General features: G+C 44.7%; 1 protein-coding gene across 3 annotated transcripts in view; it reads left to right on the forward strand.

Moving 5' to 3' along the window:
- The window catches only part of LOC146855751 (V-set domain-containing T-cell activation inhibitor 1-like), a 116,908-nt gene that overhangs the window by 19,040 nt on the left and 77,778 nt on the right, over positions 1-20,090 (forward strand). For 2 of the 3 annotated variants that reach the window (XM_085653667.1, XM_085653668.1), the window contains exons 2-3: positions 16,480-16,514; positions 16,593-16,668. The gene's annotated coding sequence lies outside the window, so the exon portion shown is untranslated. Of the gene's footprint in view, positions 1-16,479; positions 16,669-20,090 lie in introns of all 3 variants that reach the window. The other variant, XM_085653669.1, reaches the window with a different exon arrangement.

Genomic DNA, 20,090 nt, shown 5'->3' on the forward strand with positions numbered 1-20,090 from the left:
GAGCCAGGATATAGATAAACAAACAAAAAAGCATTAAGCTTTGTGAATCCAACAAGGCGGGGAAGAGCTTAGCTTCCTACTTCAAGTTCAAACTACAGAAAAATACGATTAAAAATCTAACGGACCATACAGGAATAGCCCATTCTGACCCTGTTAAAATAGCAGAAGTTTTTACGAGCTTCTACAGCACTCTATATAGCAAGAATCAGGATCTGAACACCACAAAAACCCAAGAATATCTAAACAAATGCATCCTACCTGCCCTATCAGAACAAGAAAAACATTAAATTAATAGCCCAATACCCATTACCGAAATTGATAACTCGATAAAAGCCCTTAGAATTGGGAAGGCGCCCGGCCCTGACGGGTTTAACGCTAAATTGCTTTTCCTCTACGCTGATTCTCCCACTGTGGTAAATAAAATCTTCTTTACCGGACTGAATTTCATACGGAATCTTAAAATAAAGTAAAATAGCTCAAAATAACAAGAGGCAGAATCCGTGGTATAAGAGGTTTTCTAAATGGGCTTTATTCCACTCAAAATGGCCGACTCGAGTCGCGGCCTTCAGGTTCCGTCACCACGAGGGTTCAGGAAGTGAAGTACAATACTTTATTGACAGACATGCATTTTTATAATAAGTACATTACAATGAAACGAATGTAGAAGGCGTAACATTTGATAAGAAAAGTGACATAACGGGTACGTAATCGAAACTAGGCGTAATAAGGAATAAAAGAAACATGATTGGTTAGGATTATCAGACATAGGTGGATCTATAAGATAATACTTGGCATAGATGCGCGCGCAGCAGCATGACGTGTGAGTGACGTGCAACTAGGGGTGAAGGGACTTGACATTTAGCTCTACATGTGGAGACGAGAAGTCTGGGGGGTCAAGTCAACCTAATCCCAAATCATATCTAACATCCTATGTTTAAAGAACTATGTTATCCACAAGGAAGGACTCTCGGACAGAATCTAGTCTATACTGACTGTGTGCGTGTACAAGCGTCTAAGTGTCTATATGAGATGCGAGGGGCAGAAAACTTTCCATGGCAGCAGGGCTATGAATCACTTGCAGGAGGACGGAAAGGCTGAGTCCTTTGCTTGTGAGCTAAAGGAAATGTTTACCTAAATCACTAGACAGGAATGCATCGGCTGAAGAGCAAAATAGATAATTCGAAGGTGAAATACAGCTTCTTGGCAGGCAGGCGAAAACTGGCCGAGGCAGGCACCGTTAGCTGCACAGGGAGTAGGACAAAGTTCATGGATACAGATGCGAGCTCAAGCTGAAGCTGTCAGAGACAGAGAGCAGGGAAAGGCTTTGAGGACAGAATCGGGCCTACTTGCCTGAACTGTAAAAATGGAGTAACTTAGCCATATAAAGTCGGTGGCCTTTCATGCTTAGGAATCGAATATCCAGCCCATTGATGGCGGATCTGACAGAGAACATGTCGACGGTAGACACACATATGTTTGCGTCTTAGAAACTGGAACTGGAGGGAACATACATGTACTTGTAACATGCATATAGAACCGTTGGGGTCCAAGATAGGGGACATAACTGATCAGGAAAATCCACATTTCCACATTCCCTCCTTGTCCCCTACTTGCCCTTCAAGAGATATCAATCTTCATCATTCCATCGATTTGCTCATGGAGCATCATTTCTTCTTCCTTCTTCTTCCGGTATTTTGAACGAGAACTGTGATATGGAATGCATGATGTGGCACACAGACCACAAATCGCTGGTCCGACAGTTTGGATCTGGACCTGAGTTTCTGCTTATAGAGTTCGGTGCTACTGGCCTCAGCCAAAGGTAGCTTTGAGTCAATGGGGGAAGACACACGGGGAGTACTGTTTGTGTCAGGAGGAAGTCCATGAAATTTCTTGATATGGCTGGAATGCACCCAGCCTTTTCTCCCTTCGATCTTCACAGCTGTTCTGGTCGTCAGCAGGACCAACTTAGGAAGCCTCCACCTTGGCTCCAGTTGGGTTTTCCGATCGAAATTCCTGACGAGAACATAATCGCCGGGAATTACGTCATGAGGTTTCACCTCGGTGTTGTCGGGAAAAGCTGCGACTACCTGTGAACGACAAGATTGTAGTGCAGACATCAAGGAAGCCAGGTAATCTGTCAGCATATTACAGTCAACATCAGTTATTTTACGGGGTATAGGCGTCCCCCACATATTCGGTGGTCTACCAAAGATCACCTCATAAGGGGATAGCCCTGTTCGAGAGTGTGCTACCATCCTCATGTAAAATAGCGCAACTGGTAAGGCTACTATCCAGTCCACACCTTTTTCCTGACATATTTTAGACAATCTGATTTTTAAAAGTTGATTATGTCGTTCCACGAGACCTGCTGCCTCGGGGTGTCGGACACAGTGGAATTTCCACTGATATCCCAACAAAAGTGAGACATGTTTCATTAATTCGGATGAGAAAGGCTGGCCGTTATCTGAATATACAACACGTGGTAAACCGTACCGTGGGAAGAATTCTCGAACTAGCTGCTTGGCAGTAGTCGGGGCAGTGTAATCTGATACGGGATACGCCTCTGTCCAACGGGAGAGAGCGCAGACAACTACGAGAACATATTTGAATCCTCGACAACGTTCCATCTGAATATAATCCATCTGGAGGACTTCAAAAGGATGGTCAGGAGGCTGAAATCCACCCTGCTCTACGGAAACACTCTTTCCTGGATTAAACTGACAACATATCATACAGGTACGAACTTTTTGTTTAGCTGCTGCTCGTAAATGTTTGTTGAACCAAATGTGCTGAATGCTGTCTAGCATAGCCTTCTCTCCTAAATGTGCTGGACTGTGAACTGTAGCTATAATGGCTTGAACCATGGAATCAGGGAGAAACCATACAGATTTCTCCTTCGTCATCCATCCTTGATCTGTCTGGATCCCTCCTAGTTCAGTCCACTTCTTTATTTCTTCTGCTGTGGCATGTGTCTGTATGTCAATTACGTCAAGTGCGGGATCCTTAATTGTCATACACTGTGTTGGTGTCTGAACTATTGGCTTTGTCATGTCTAATGTGCGATTCTGAGCAGTCTGTTTAGCTGTTCTGTCAGCTAAATCATTGCCTTGAGAAATGGTATCAGTAACCTTCGTGTGTGCCTTACATTTCATAATCGATATAGCAGTGGGTAGATGTATTGCGTCTAATAAAGCATGAATGAGGGGTCCGTGCTGAATGTGGGCACCATGGGAGGTTAAATAACCTCTCTCTCGCCACAGCACGCCGAAGTCGTGTACAACTCCGAATGCATAACGTGAGTCAGTGTATATATTAACTTTCTTATTTGTGGCTTGAATACAGGCTTGTGTTAGAGCAATAAGTTCTGCTGCTTGGGCTGACAAAGTATCTATACAATTTGTCTCAATAACTTCAGTGTCTGTTGTGACTGCATACGCGGCCACTAAATCTCCTGTACTTGTTCTCATGCACGATCCGTCTACATACAACGTCAGGTCTGGATCTAACAATGGAACGTCTGTCAAGTCTTGTCTAGGTTTCGTCTTTATTTCAATGATTTCAACACAATCATGAGCTAGTGGGTCTGTTCCAATTACAGGTAATAGTGTAGCAGGATTCAATGTATTACACCGTCGGATCTCTATGTGTGGTTGAAACAATGTCAGTTCATAACCGGTAAGTCTTGCTATGGTCAAGTGTTGTGTTTGTGTTCGGTTCACAAGAACCTCTACTGCATGTGGTACTTGTACTGTCAATGGGTGTCCTAATACTATGGCATCGCTTTGTCTGATTGCTAAAGCTGTCGCTGCCACTGATTTCAGACATGCAGGCAAAGCCTGAGCTACGGGATCTAATGTACTGGAAAAATAAGCACATGGCTTGCGTGATCCTGCTTGATCCTGAGTGAGTACTGACAAGGCAGTACCTTCGCGTTCTGTGACAAAGAGTGTAAAATGTTTGCTATAACATGGTGTTGCTAAAACAGGTGCTTGACATAAAGCTTCCTTTAGGCTTTCAAAAGCTTGTGTATGTTCCTGAGTCCAAGGGAGAACAGTCGATGTGGCTGCCTCCTGTGTGGTTAACTGAATGAGTGGTTTTGCTAGAAATGCGTACTGAGGGATCCACTGCCTACAATATGAAGTGAGGCCTATGAAAGCCCGCACCTCCTTTTGTGTCTGGGGTATTGACATGTTAGCAATTAACTGGATGCGATCTGGTGTAAGCTGCCTTCCCTCCTTGGACAGCGAGTGACCAAGATAAATAACTCGCTGGACACAGAATTGCAGCTTAGAAGGAGACACCTTGTGCCCCTTGTCGGCTAGAAAATGTAAAACTGTCAGAGAAGCCTTTTCACATTCAGGTCCGCTTCTCGCGGTGATCAGCAGATCATCGACATATTGAAGCAGTGCAGTATTGACTGGCATGTGGATACTGTCAAGTTCTCGTTTCAGTGCTTGGCTGTAGATGCTGGGGCTTTCTGTGAATCCTTGGGGAGCGCGTGAGAATTTAAAGCTGCGCCCATTTAAACTGAATCCGAACAAGTATTGGCTTTCCGGATCTATTGGGACGCTGAAAAAGGCATTCTTGAGATCGATTACAGTAAAGAATGTTGCTTCGGAATCAATTGCTGTCAACAATGATGATATATCAGGGACCACAGGGAATTGTGGTACAATACACTTGTTTAGTTCACGCAAATCAATAACCAATCGGTACACTGGTGGGGCAGTAGGATCAGTTCGTTTAAGAATCGGAATTATCGGTGAATTACATACATTGGAGTCTGTTTCTACAACTACTCCCTGGGCAATCAGCTCATCAATGATTTTCAGCAAAGCCACTACAGCATCATGCGGTAACTTGTATTGTCGCATTCGTGGTAGTACCACTCCTGCTTTCAGTGTGACTCGATAGGGTGTAATGTTCATGCAGCCAACATCCGTAGGGCCTTGTGCCCATAGATGTACTGGTAAAGTCTGTAGTCGGGGATCCATGTCTCTAGACACATAGTGACCTTTAAAATCACGCAAAAACAACCTTACTCCTTCCGGAGAACAACATATTATGGCTCCTAGTGCTTTCAGAGTTTTAATTCCTAACAGATTTTCTGGGCATGATTTAGTAAGCAATAAATCTGTAGTTCGTGTCAAAGGTCCTATCGTAAGTGGTAGAGGCTGTGATACTTCATTAACAATAGGTTTTCCTGAAAAACCAAGGGAAACATTTTGAGAGCCTGAGAGGGGTGCCCCTGGAACTTCACTACGTTTTATGGTTGTTCGACTTGCCCCTGTATCCAGTAAGAATTTTCTATCTTGACCTAATAATTCACTATGTACATAAGGTCCTTCTTGATCTACAGGAATCTCGATAAGCGGTAAGTCAACTTCCCTCTCTAGGCTGGTTCATGCGTAACGCTGATACTCAGGGTATTCATACTGTGCAGTCTGATACATTTGTCGTGTGGTGGTTTGTGTGGCAGTAGCAGGCAACGGTGGTGCAGCTGGCACAAACTGTATGGGTTGCTGTGAGGCTGGCATGGACTGTTGTTGAACTGGCATGGACTGTCCATGCTGCATAGCTCCTTGTTCATTCTGATCTTGTCTAACTAATCGTGGTCTCTCCTTTGCAATACCTGTAGCTATATTACGTTTCAGGACTGGACAATCGTGTACATAATGGCCTAGTTGTTTACAGTAATTGCAGGTTCCTTTTACAGGAACTGCAGAATCACCAGAATGTGTCACACCCTTTTTGTGACCATCTGCTGGTACTGTCTGAGAAACTAGCATTTTCATTTTTGTATCCTTCATGCGTCTATGCTCGTGTTCTTGTTCATCCCTAATTCTATTGTGATGATACTGTAACATTTGTAGCATTTGCGACGGAGTGTTACTTTGCCAGGTACTCTCGAATTTCAATATTCTATTCTTTACTGGAGGCAATGCATTTTCCACTAATTTTGTCACAAATAAATGTGGATATGAGTCACTACTTGCTTTTATACCACTATTTATACCAAAACATTTTTCAAATCGAGCATAATAATCGCTTGTGTCTTCATCTTGCTTTTGTTTGCAGGCTGTGATTGCACCCCAATCTTCCTTTTTTGTAGTTAATAAACGTGGCAGTACCTGTACTAGTAAACCTGGTAACAGTTTAACTTTATCCCCGAGCCCTGAACCTGCAGTTCGGCCCCTTTCTTCCTCTGCTAATGCTGTCCAGTCTATCTTTTGGTCTCCCACTTCCCACTCTTTTTCTTTCAGTTTTTCATAAATGCCAGCAGGCAAAAGCACCTTTAATATCGTCATAATATCAGGAAAGGTGTACTCTCCCATTAGTAACATGTCTTTAATTTCTCGGTGGAAACCCGCTGGGTCTTTGTCATGACTAGGTACTACTTTCTTCATTTCCAATAATTCCATTTTTGATATGGGTGTGTAAACAAATACACGGTGAAACTCATTGTCTTCGCCTTTTATTGGGTGCACTTCTCGTAAAGGATTTTGTCTATCCATATAGTACGGCGCTCTTTCTCTGCGGGGCAGCGAGAGAGAATCCGGACTTACAAAAAGGACATACTGCTTACGTGACACTAATATCTCTTTAATTAGCTTGTTACTAGAACCTCTCCATCTGTTCGTGAGTAGTTCCGTTAATATATCAGGTAAAGGACCAGGGTCAGCATGTTGGCTCTTATATAATATGAGGAGTTGCTGAATCATATATATTCCAGCTAAACGTTGTTCATCTGCACTGAGATTAAAAAACGTGTGTGCTACGGTCTCATCACCGTATTTTTCAGGACTGTCAATCCAGTGAACGGCTGATCTGGCTAATTCTTGCTCATCCATGGAATCGAGGAGGTGGTAACCCCTTCGTTCTCGTAGTATTTTATCTGCGGCTTGAAACGAATGTTCAGGAGACTTCAGATTTATTATAGGCGTCGGATACGTTCTGCTATTATTTGGGCATACTGAGTGTATGGGATCAGAAAAACATCTAGCATTATCACAGGACCCTCCTCTGCCTACATAGGCTATGGTCTCTGACTGTCTTGCGGAATTCCCTGATTCGGACACTTCATCTTGCTCAAACTCGTCTGTTCCCAATCTTTCTTCATGAATACGCTCTATTTCTTTACGGATTTTTCGGCACATGGCTATTATACAATTTTGCTTATCGTGTCTCCCTTCTGATATATTCTGACTCCATCTTGTAAGAATAAGCATTGCATTCGGGTCTACCCCCGGGCGGTCTTGATTTCTGATCACACAGTTTATGAGGAAACGTAACAGTTCCCCCTGTATCTCTACTTTCTGGAATTCCATAGCTCTGTTAATACATCCTGGATCTCGTCCTGTTTGAACAAAATGATATATGTTATCTAGATGCGTAATCATCCCTGGTAACCTCGCTAAATACTCTGCGGCTCGCCTGATACGTAATGATGCCAGGACCATTTCGTCCTCTTTACCAGCCACTGGGTCATATCTACAATTTACAAGGAGTTCCTTAAGCGTACGTTCACTTACGAATTTAGGTGTACGTGAATGCGCTGACTCTTGAAAAACAAGTTTATTTATTCTGGGTGGTGTAAAGGTACTGCTAGCACCTCCCGTGGCCCCATCTGGGGCGTCGGGTGTGAATGGATTCGTTGAACGTGACACAGCAACTATGGGTGTCGATACCCCTGTAGGATCGACTGCGGAGACAGATGCGGAAACAGATGTGCTTGCCGAAGCTTGTATCGGGACTTGCTGTTGCACGGGGACAGATACCTGATCCTGACGTTGAACCCCTCCGCCAGACGGTCTATGTGGTGTGGCGTTAGCATACTCGGGAGCTGCGTCGTCTAGATATGAGGAAAGAAAAACATCTTCTGCGGTTCTGGGATGCCCTTTAGGATGTACCTTAATTGGAAATAATGGGGGTGGCAAGTCTTTTGGCATCTCTGGAGCAGCCTTAGGTAGTCCTTCGGCTAGGAGGGGATACATACCATTCATAAGAGCATTTCTTTGTCTATTTACTTGTTCTGATTTCACTCGGATACCTTCCTCAATTAATGGATTTTCTTGAGCTTTATTTGAACTTTCTTTACTCCTCTCTTCTTGTCTACGTGCTTTTTCTGTACGTCTATGAGATTCTTTACGCCATAACTCAACAGCGTCTTTCTGTGACTGTCTGACCTTTCTTTTCCATAACTCTTCCTCCACTTTCATGATGCACTCTGCATCCCAGGTTCCCGCTACGGGCCACCTTTGACTTTCCGGCAATCCCTTGGTATAATCTACCCATAGATCAAGAAACAATATGGCATCTAAGCCATGCTTATGGTACATAAAATGCCCTGGAGTGTCCCTAGGAGGAATAGGAACTGCTTCTTCAAGCACCCCTTTTCTGGTAGTAATCTGTCTTAACTTCGAGAAGAGCGGCATATTGACAACTGATCTGATACTTACTCTTGAACTTACTTAATACGAAAAAAACCCCAATAATGAACAGTGTACAATGAACAATCATTCATACCACAATATGCAAGACATTTCTGAAAACATTAAACATTAAACATTTAACAATGACCGACAATGATGACAGTCTGCCTAACTAATCACCACGCTGAATTCTTGACAGTAACTGAATACTTCGGAATACTTGATATACTGCTAAACAGTACATATACACTGCTAAACAGTGCAGACCGGATTTGTGTACCCAAATCCGTCTTGACCGGCACAACCTATGTGCGCGTCAACACGCCTCCCCGGCGATGGTACTCACCGAGTAGCTCCTTGAAACGGAAGGCCTCAGAGAATGGACAGGACTCGATGACTGCGGACAGCGGACCCTCTGGACATCGGGATTTCGAGAAACCTGGTGGGCCTCTGTATACCTCGGATCTTGCTCTCTCAGCTAGGCTCTGGTCGGGATACTTCGCACTTCTCACCGCCTCGTCTGGGTTGATCGCAGCCTCAGTCGCCCCCGCTTGACCGGAGGGAGCTTACAGGAAATCCTGCTGGTACGCGTTTATGGTCCGTCCAGCTATGGCAGGAGACCGGGCCTGCAACGCACCGCCGGCGCGTGAGATGAGAAAGTGTCCCTGTTCGGGCGCCATTATGTGGTAAATAAAATCTTCTTTACCGGACTGAATTTCATACAGAATCTTAAAATAAAGTAAAATAGCTCAAAATAACAAGAGGCAGAATCCGTGGTATAAGAGGTTTTCTAAATGGGCTTTATTCCACTCAAAATGGCCGACTCGAGTCGCGGCCTTCAGGTTCCGTCACCACGAGGGTTCAGGAAGTGAAGTACAATACTTTATTGACAGACATGCATTTTTATAATAAGTACATTACAATGAAACGAATGTAGAAGGCGTAACATTTGATAAGAAAAGTGACATAACGGGTACGTAATCGAAACTAGGCGTAATAAGGAATAAAAGAAACATGATTGGTTAGGATTATCAGACATAGGTGGATCTATAAGATAATACTTGGCATAGATGCGCGCGCAGCAGCATGACGTGTGAGTGACGTGCAACTAGGGGTGAAGGGACTTGACATTTAGCTCTACATGTGGAGACGAGAAGTCTGGGGGGTCAAGTCAACCTAATCCCAAATCATATCTAACATCCTATGTTTAAAGAACTATGTTATCCACAAGGAAGGACTCTCGGACAGAATCTAGTCTATACTGACTGTGTGCGTGTACAAGCGTCTAAGTGTCTATATGAGATGCGAGGGGCAGAAAACTTTCCATGGCAGCAGGGCTATGAATCACTTGCAGGAGGACGGAAAGGCTGAGTCCTTTGCTTGTGAGCTAAAGGAAATGTTTACCTAAATCACTAGACAGGAATGCATCGGCTGAAGAGCAAAATAGATAATTCGAAGGTGAAATACAGCTTCTTGGCAGGCAGGCGAAAACTGGCCGAGGCAGGCACCGTTAGCTGCACAGGGAGTAGGACAAAGTTCATGGATACAGATGCGAGCTCAAGCTGAAGCTGTCAGAGACAGAGAGCAGGGAAAGGCTTTGAGGACAGAATCGGGCCTACTTGCCTGAACTGTAAAAATGGAGTAACTTAGCCATATAAAGTCGGTGGCCTTTCATGCTTAGGAATCGAATATCCAGCCCATTGATGGCGGATCTGACAGAGAACATGTCGACGGTAGACACACATATGTTTGCGTCTTAGAAACTGGAACTGGAGGGAACATACATGTACTTGTAACATGCATATAGAACCGTTGGGGTCCAAGATAGGGGACATAACTGATCAGGAAAATCCACATTTCCACACCACTGCTAAACATGTTCAATGAATTCAGCGGTTCTGGTCAAATTACTGGGGCACTGGCATAGGCTATAATAGCAGTGATCCCAAAAGAGGGGAAGGACCCAACATTCCCTAAAAACGATAGGCCTATATCACTAATTAATATAGGCTGCAAAATCTATGCAATGATCCTTGCTAAACGCCTCCAACATTTTTTACCCAAACTCATCCATCCCTCACAAGTTGGATTTTCAAAGAACAGACTCTCTAGTGATAATACTCGTACTCTATCTCACATTCTAGAGGAAGCCGAACTAACCGATTCTCCAACAGTGGCAGTCACTTTGGATGCCAAGAAGGTGTCAACAAAGTTGACTGGGCCTACTTAAAAACAACACATGATAAATTTAATATGGGTGAGAATTTTACTCGTATGGTAATGGCTCTATATTTTAACCCCTCCGCCAGGGTTAGAGCAGGAGGATGCCTCTCTTCTTCTTCTAAACTAGAACAGGGAATAAGGCAAGGTTGTCCTCTTTCCCCTCTCTCTTTTCCTTTTAGCATTGAGTCTTTCCTCTATCAACTTAGGAACAATAATAAGATTACAGGAGTTCATTTTAATAACTGCACGGTCAAAATAACAGCTTACGCTAACGACCTGTTAGTTGTTGCAGAAAATGTGTCAGCCGCTATTACGGCACTCATGACCTCAATGGAAGAATTTGCTGCAATGTCTGGTTATATGTTGCATAAGGACAAGACTGAAGTAAAACTCCTGAATAACCTTGGCGATAAGGAAATAATCAGTAACTCGGGTCTTTTATGGCACCCTAATAGCTTCAAATACCTAGGTTTAGACTTCACGAGACATCTGATTACCACCCTACAGACCAATGAAAATTTTCTCATCAAGAAAATCTCTTCATTATTAGATGGTTGGTCCCCTACATTTTTATCCTGGTGGGGAAGAGCTGAGACATTAAAAATGATGATTACTCCACTTTTTAACTATCTAGCCAGCATGCTACCGATGACGCTCTCAAATGACTTCCTGAACAGGATCTACAAGCTTTTTAATATGTTCCTCTGGCAAGGAAAGAGACCCAGAATATCCATAAAAAAACTTCAATTAACCAAAGAAAAAGGTGGTCTGGGCCTTCCGAACGTTACGAACTATCAAACCGCGTATCTTTGTAAACAAGGATCCAACTGGCTACTTCCCCACGCCGACTATGTCCCGGTCTGGTTGGATATAGAAAGATAAATCATCAACAACATCCCTTTACCTGCTCTTCACACTATGGATATATCTTCCATTCCCCACTCAAAATATATTATGCTAAACACTAAAAGAGACCTGTTACGACTGGATCATATGTTCGCGGTAAAAATTAACAAATCCAACTTGACCTCTCTCTGGCGCAACCCGAGTCTGAAGATCGAAGGAAGGTCGCTCTTTTGGGAACAATGGTCAAACAAGCATTTGCAATGCAATAGGTCTCGCATTATAAAAGTGTGAGCAGTTGGCATTGCTAATAATAATGCAACACTAGCTATTGGCATTTTAAATGATAATGGCATTTATTTATGTGTTTGTTTTATAAAATAGATAAAAAAGGCATTGTCATGAACAATGCCAATAGCTTAAACTTTTGTAAATGGGAGACCTATTGCATTTACGCAAGCTTGAGCTATTACCATTGCAAATAACAATGCCTTTTATTTTTGTTTTAAAAACTTAAATAAAGGGCATTGTCATTTACAATACCAATAGCTTAAACTCAAGCAACTGCGAGCCCTGCAGGCCTTTGAGAGGCATCAACCAGCCTGCCCAACAATCTGCTAGTTCCCCCACAGGGCCTGCACGCACCACTGACTGGCACCGCGTGAGTGCACGCGTGATTGGTCACATAGTTATTTTTCATGGGACATCGGACCAGAAAAAAGAAAGAAGCTGTGTTGGAGTGATATATTAAAGCTAAAGCAAAATTACAGTCTGTAAACTTTACAGAGTAAAGTATCGCTAAGTGGCGTGTTTTCAGAAGATTCATAGGTAGGATTTTACAGGATTACTTCAAATGGGATTAGAATAGAACAGTGATGTATATTAGGGAAGAAATCGCCATATTCCTGTACTTCTACCCTTATCAGTGCATACTTTAGACAGTAAATGTAAGCAGAAACACTAAAACAAGCTCTGCAGCTGCCCGATGACCCCTGACTGAGAAAGTACACAAAAACAAAAAAGCAGTGTTAAAAATTAATATGGACGATTTTTATGTGAAATTCTACTGAAGAATCATGTCGTACGAGCAGTTACAGCCTATGCTGCTTGCAACCTTAACAAATTGCTTGAAAGATGGGGAAAGAATAACTAAATGTGTGCTTTTACACAGTAAACAATCTATCATTGAAACCAAGGCAATCAGAAGTGGCATCCCGTGCAGCGAAATAAAGTTGGGTATTTCAGATTAAAAACAAGCATGCTTCCCTATGGTAGATAATCTGCTGGCTCGAGAAGAAAATAAAGGGAATATATAGATACCATGAAATTAGGGAAAGAACAATTTAAGCATAGCATCTGAAGTAAAAGTGAAAGCACAGCGTCCACATGAAAGGCTCCGCAGGGAGAGAGGGAGATAGTTGGGACACTGGGATGAGCAGTTGGACACTCAAGAGGACAAATGCTCACTGCAGCAGTCTGCCCCCTTCCCCCACAACAGTTTCTAGGCAAGCAGCCTTGAGGAGGGATGGGGGAGTTCACAACGTTTAACACCACCACGCTTCTGATCAAAGCCTGCTTCCAAGTGCAATAAACACCACATTACCCCATTGACAGCCAGGGCTCCTTATGCAACAGCACTCTGCAAAATTACAAAAGTATCATTTGGAGCGAGGGTTAGGAAGACAGATTTCAGGTTTAAGGTGTGAGTGAGTGGCCGAGAACAGGAAATGCGCGCTCCGAGACTGGGAGTGGGGGGGGGCTGAAACGACGAGAGGCACCCAAGGGGCTACTAGGAATCAGCAAAAACTATTGCATTGCAAATGCTTTTTTTATTGCGCTGTCAGCTATTTTTAAGTTTAAGGGGATTGTCAGCCATGCAAGCACTGACTGCTTGTGATGCAGAATGTTATAGCGTGAGTAACATCAGTGCATATTCCTCTTGCATGCGCACTGGCCTTGTCTGCTTAAAAACTGCCAATGAAGCGAGTCAGAGGCAACAACTGTACGTGCAAGCGCCATTTACCCATAGTTCTTATTTGCAGAGGAGCACCATGAAATCAAAAGAAGCCAATGACCGGACCCATTTTCTGTCGCAGTCGGACCCGGATTGTTGCTCGGGCTCTATTTTACTGTTCATATACACCAAACACATGGACTATCGCAGAGGACAGAACACATTTCCAATTGCTGCTAGATGCAGACCTGAGACCGGTCCGGTATGTTCAAGAAAAGCAGGATATTCTGGGTTAAAAGGAACTCCGGAAATAGCGCTTGCAACAAATGTTTACCTCTTTTGATAGATGAATAAACCGGGGGTTGTAATTAGCATTACTGTTTTTAAGGTCTTAATTCCTCGTCTGCTTTTAGAGTCAGGGCGACGTGCGCAGCCGGGACAGGGGCTTTGGGAATGGTGGCGCGTGTTTAATTTTGCGCCAGGAGAGACCTAAAAACAATAACAAATTGCACCTGTTTACAAACGCTGACTGCGGAGAGGCCAACGAACGAATGGGCATTGAATTCAAGTTAGCATTAGTGAAGTACGGGAGGCTTTGGCACGAATTAGACGCGCGAGCAGTCACCAGTGGTGGGTAGTGAGAAAAGCTGGCATGGATAGGCAGAGTGGAAAGCTTCCATTGTTACCTCTTGTAAACATCTGAGGCAGGTAGGCAATGCGAGGAATAGCGTAGGTGGGCACGGGACTTGTGCTCCTTCCCTGGGTATCCGGGCAACCATAGCAACACCACCCACCCACCCCCACACACACACAGCAGCCAGCCCTACCTACCCTGTAATTAGAAGCAGTACCGTGGCAAACAAACAGCTACGAGAAGAGAAAAAATGCTTGTTTTTTGTTAGGCACGGGGAGATTAAGTGATTTGCCCCGAATCACAGCATGTTGAGTGTCGCTGCTGAGACTCGAGCCCGGTTCCCTTACATCGAGGTCGACCGCTCTAGCGGTTAGGCCACATCCTCCCACCAGTTTCTGCCTGCTTTTGAATGATGAATCCTTCGATACGGAGATGGAGGGTGAGTAACGTGTCTGAGCTCATTTCAGCCTCGTTCTTGTAAGAAAGATGCCAATCAATAAACGATATAAAGGAGGAATCAGTGATTTATGCACGAGACAGACATGTCCCACCTCAATCAATATCGACAACAGGGCATGCATATTTAATTGCCCACCTCGACACGGGGATATTTGTTTCCCCATCATGCAATGCTCTGGTAACGCATAGGCTGAGCTATGAATTTGTACATTTACAGGATTGTGCTGCAAATGGCAATCACACTCCATCTGCCCTCGGCTGTGGAATGATAAGGGTGAGGCCTGGTCGCCTGGCAGGCCCAGGCAGCAACCCTGTGTTTTCCATTTGCATTTTCTCCGTACACTTGAAAGCTATAATGCTGTGAAACCTGGGATTTCAATGTCTATTATTGACGCACGAATCCAGCATTGAAAATGTTTTCTTACGGGTTTAAATGGCTAGATATTTTTTGACCGACATCAGAATCCTCAGACACGTTTTGCTAATGCTAGTAGTAAATTTGTCAGTATCGTTTTCATAGTTGAAAACTCTGATTGCAAAACAAACAAGCGCGCACTGAAGTTGACGAGGAGGGAGTGGGAGGGGGGAGTGGGGGCGGGCACAGTGCAAATGGTGTGCACTTTGATGTCCTCAGTGGCCGCGCGGCTCACTGAGGACATCAAAGGGGCCACGAAGTGATCAGGCAGTGCTTTTCAGGCTGCCAAATGGTGCGCGCGGCCGGCGCACATGCACTGTATTTGGAGGCCTGAAAAGCACTGTTTGCACTTCCAAAACTCGCTTACTATAAGTCTCGCCAGAGCAGCGCTAAAGCGCTGTCTCAGACGAGACCTAAAAATGGCATAAATTTAGTCAAATACCTTTTTGCAGGGAATTTCCCCTTGCCTTTCTTCAAGCTCCAGATCCGACACACACTGAACTCCCTAGATTTTTATAAATTCCTAAAACTAAAATCACTCCTCACGCTACGCTCTATAAAACCTTCCGAGCCTTCGATCCTTTCAACGATGCTTTAGCTACTAAAGTCGGGACTCACTGTTTCTAAGATATACAAACTCTTATCCCCTAAGCCTAGCAAATGCCAAACGAAGTGTGAAGTAAAATGGGAATCAGAACCTAACTCAAGTGAAATCCCTTTCAACTGGGACAAGATACATATCACTCCCTTCTCTAACAAAATGTTACCAATACTATCCCAAACAAAACTTATGCTAATAAACAGGACATACTGGACCCCCGAGAGGATCTTTAAACTTAACCTCAGCCAGAGTCCTACATGCTGGAATTGTAATACTCATGTTGGCAACCTTGCACATGCTCTTCCACTGCCCTATCCTTAAAACATACTGGGATAAAAGTTACATTTGTATAAGCAAAAGATTCAATATAGACCCCCCCATTGGGAATTTTCCTATAGTTTGTTAGGTTTTCTTGACCCAAGGATCACAGATTAGAATGATCGTTATTTTTTAGATCTTATGCTCCCTTTGGCCTGCAAAATTGTACTCACTAAGTGGAAAAACTCCAAAGAAGTCTCATTTAGGATGTGGCAAGAATGGTTGACCTTCCTCAGAGGGGCTGACAACATCTCACTCCATGCCTCTCCCTGGCGTAAAACAAACAGGAAATTATGGAGATCCCTTGATGCATTTTCCTTCACATATGACCCACCGTGAAAATACCTCAACCTCCTATATTGTATTACTTATAGAATGCTATGTCTCTTGGTACACCTGTTTTGTCTTGTATCTTTATTCTGACACATGCGAAAACTGTGTTCAATAGACCACATGTATATCTCCCAGCTTCACTGTGACCTCCACGGTAACGCACTTGAGTAACATACTGCTTTCTACTTCTTTTATATTTCTTATGGCTTATTTTTGCTCATTATTATTTGTCAGTATTTTCACAGTCTATTGTCTTTTGTTTTGCAGGGACCTGACTCTACAGTGTATCGAGAGTATCTCAGGTAGCTTCTCGTGTGCATGTCGCAAGCGCTTTACCGCCTGTAATATCTGTTGGCCTGAATTGCTACTTGTGCTCCTAGGTTTTCTCCATGGTCGATGTGTGCAGGGCGTGGTTGGAGGGAATCGGACGAGAAGCGCTCATAGGATGGTTCTCAGGTGAGTCTATTGCCTACAAGTAGGTTCCTGAACATGGGCGGGGCTTTAAATAGCAGCTGTGCCAAAAATGGGCATGTTCTGTAGAAGTCTCCCGGGAGTTTGAGTGTGATTTCCTTTGTCACTATTCATTATTCCAGGGCACAACTGAAGTTCCTGAACATGCCTGATCATGAGCACCATTATTGAGAGCACAATTGAAGTTCAGGGCACTCTGTGCCTACTCATGACCACTATTATTAGCGGTATCCACATACAGAAGAGCTTCCCATTCCTTTCCACACTACTGGCTTCCATGCTGGGCTTGCAGGCCCATCAAATGCGACCTGTGGAGGCGTAGATATTTGTGGACTTGAGGCTGGCCAACATAGCCATAAAGAGACAGCATTGCACTATCCCGACAGTGGATAACATGCCGAAACCAATGGAGCTAATTGATTATCCCAAATTGATCTCCCATTGGGTTACCACCAGCTGAAATTTCACAGGGCATCAAGATATATAACCACCTTCTGCACATGTTTGCCTCAGCTTCCGGATCTCCATTGCAGCAAAAGCATTTGAGCAGTGCATCCAAGAAGTACTGGCATGGCTCCCTGGTCTCTTCAATGTGAGCGATGACACTATCCTTCACACCACCATCGTACAAGAACACAAACACCGCCCAAGAGCCGTCCTGGACAGGTCAAAGAAAGTGGGCTGACCCTACACAAGAATAAATGTGAGTTCTTGAAGCAAAGTTTTGGCTTCTTTGGATACCACTACACAGCTGACATGGTAGTCCCTGACCCAAAGAAGGTACAAGATGTCAAGACAGCAACTGCCCCCCAAAATGTCACAGAAATATGGAGCTTCCTAGAGATGGTCATGTATTGAAGATGTTTCAGTCCCAATCGGATAACCCTTACCAAACCATTGCAAAACCTGCTAAAAGCAGAGAACACATGGACCTGGGACTTGAGACGCTTTCCAGACACCAAAGAAACACGGGAAGAGAAATTATGACATAACGCTACCCATTGAATTCTCCGTCAATACCAGTCCCAGTGGACTGGGTACTGTCCTGCTGCAGCTGCAAAAAAAGGACAGTAGATGCCAGTAGCCTACTCCAAGCAGAGCCCCGATTGAGACAGAGCAGGGATCCTCCCATATCAAAAAAGAGATTATTGCAATAATTTGGGGTCTCAACATTTCCATGTCTTTCTCTACAGCAACCAATTCTGAGTAGGGGCAGACATCATACCACTCATTCCCCTAATCGAGAAGTAGATACTACAGCTTCAAGAGTATGCATTTGAGGTTGCATATTGAACAGATGAAGGGAATCCAGCAGACTACCTATCCAAACACTCGGGAAACTTTACCAATACAGGAAGTGGGGAATTTCTGGTAGTTCCCAAGTTTTAGGTGGAGAGCAGCTCCTTTATATTGAACACTCTACAACACCACCAACACTCTAAAACTGTTCACCCTAAATGCCTGTTTTTCTTGCAGAGTTTTTAAGCACAGTTTTAACATAGTGCCATCCATGCAAAGCTAGAAAAGTGACAAAGACCTTTACCATTTTTTTTTTTTAAAGAAACCTTTATTGGACTTCAAGGGGTTACAAACATGGGCCTACAACCCTTTGGGCCGGCCGCTAAGTAGCATGAGACGTAGCATTCACCGTTATACAGATTGGTCAATCCGGGGAGCCCGTCAGTCCATCATCGCACCCAATGAAGGCAGAAGCAACAGTTGAATGACAATATTAGATACGGTTTCAGTTTTCAATTTGGAATTAGGAAACATTACACACAAACAAGGCAATAGACATTGTAAATAGCAGGACGCACTCCCCGGGGTAGGGAACCAGTGATCAGCGGCAGAGAAGGGAGGGGGGCACGGGAGCAGAGGAAAAGGCAAACTGTAACACACTCGTAACTTAACAGACGAGGAATGCTCGGCTAGGGGGACGAAGAGGCATCCAGTACAACAGCCAGTGGAGGGGCACAGATGTCTCCGCAGTAAGCGTTCCACGGACCCCACACCCCAGTCCATTTCCGCGGCTTGCCTCTAGCTACATACACCGTCTTTTCTCTAAACATGCACCAATCCATATTCTCCTTCCACACCGAGACCGTGGGCAGCCTCTGGGAACCCCATAACTGGGCAATGTTACGTTTGGCCACCATATTTCCCAAAGTCGCCCACCGCGTCTGTGCCACATTATAATCGTTCGGCTCCCACACAATCAGCAGGCATCTCCTAGCTTCTGGAAGCAGCGCAACATGAGTGACTTCCTCCATTACCGCATGCACCCGACGCCAAAAGAGCGCCACCTCAGGGCATTCCCATATAACGTGAAGGAAAGTACCCAGCGAACCACAGCCACGCTTACACATCCCATCCACGGAGAGACCCATGCGCATCAGGCGGGGACCAGTGGACGTACACTCTATGGAGTATCTTTAGTTGTACGAACCGAAGGCGGGCCGGAATTGCCACCTCCCGCGGGGAGGCTATTGCCGAGACCCAGTCCTCATCATCTAATTCCAAACCGTCAGCCACCCAGATCTCCCTCAAGCGGGTCAACAGATCCGCCCGATCGTTGATAAGCTTTTTATAGATCAAGGAGATTGTGCTGTCAGGCACGTAGCCATCGAGCACCCTATCCTCCAGCGGGGAATTTTCCGGGATAGCGGTGGCATCAGGGAAAACCGAGCACAACGCATGACGGACCTGGGCATATCGGAAATACTCCCTATCGTTTAGCTTATATTCCGCTTTTAGCATTTCAAACGTTTTAAACTCCCCTTTCACCCAGAGGTCACTCACCTTACATATGCCAATCACATCCCATTTCTCAAACCCTTTGGTTTTCCACAAACAGCCCAGCCTTTCCGAAGCATACAGTGGAGTCGCTCGAGTCAGGCGGTCCTTCCAACCCATCGCAGCATTAGCAGCATGCCACACCCGTACCGCTATCTTTGTTGGGCCTGTCAACTGCACACCAGGAGACTTCGAATAGAGTGCTCTATTATAGTCCCCCCCAGGCAATAGCATTTTATCCATCTCGAACGCCGGGTTCAGGGCCGGCCCGTACATCCCGTGGTTCACCGCTGCCAATTGGGACGCCCAATAATAACGCTTGATATCGGGGAGTGCAATACCTCCATCATACCAAGGGAGTGTCAATTTTGTGAGAGCGATTCGGGGTCGCCCGTCCCAGAACAACCGCCTCTGCAGGCTCTCCACCTCACGGAAATAGCGGGCCGGTATGACGTTGAGTGTATTTTGCAGTGCATACAGGAATCGTGGCAGCGACATCATTTTAAATAACGTCGCGCGCCCGAGCAGCGAAAGCGGAAGCCGTCGCCACCTCGAGACGTCGGCCCTCAGTCGTTGGAGTGGGGGGAGTAGGTTCCGCTCATAACAGGCCACAG

Source organism: Triturus cristatus, chromosome 4_1, assembly GCF_964204655.1.
Source record: "Triturus cristatus chromosome 4_1, aTriCri1.1, whole genome shotgun sequence".
Taxonomy (NCBI): Eukaryota; Metazoa; Chordata; class Amphibia; order Caudata; family Salamandridae; genus Triturus; species Triturus cristatus.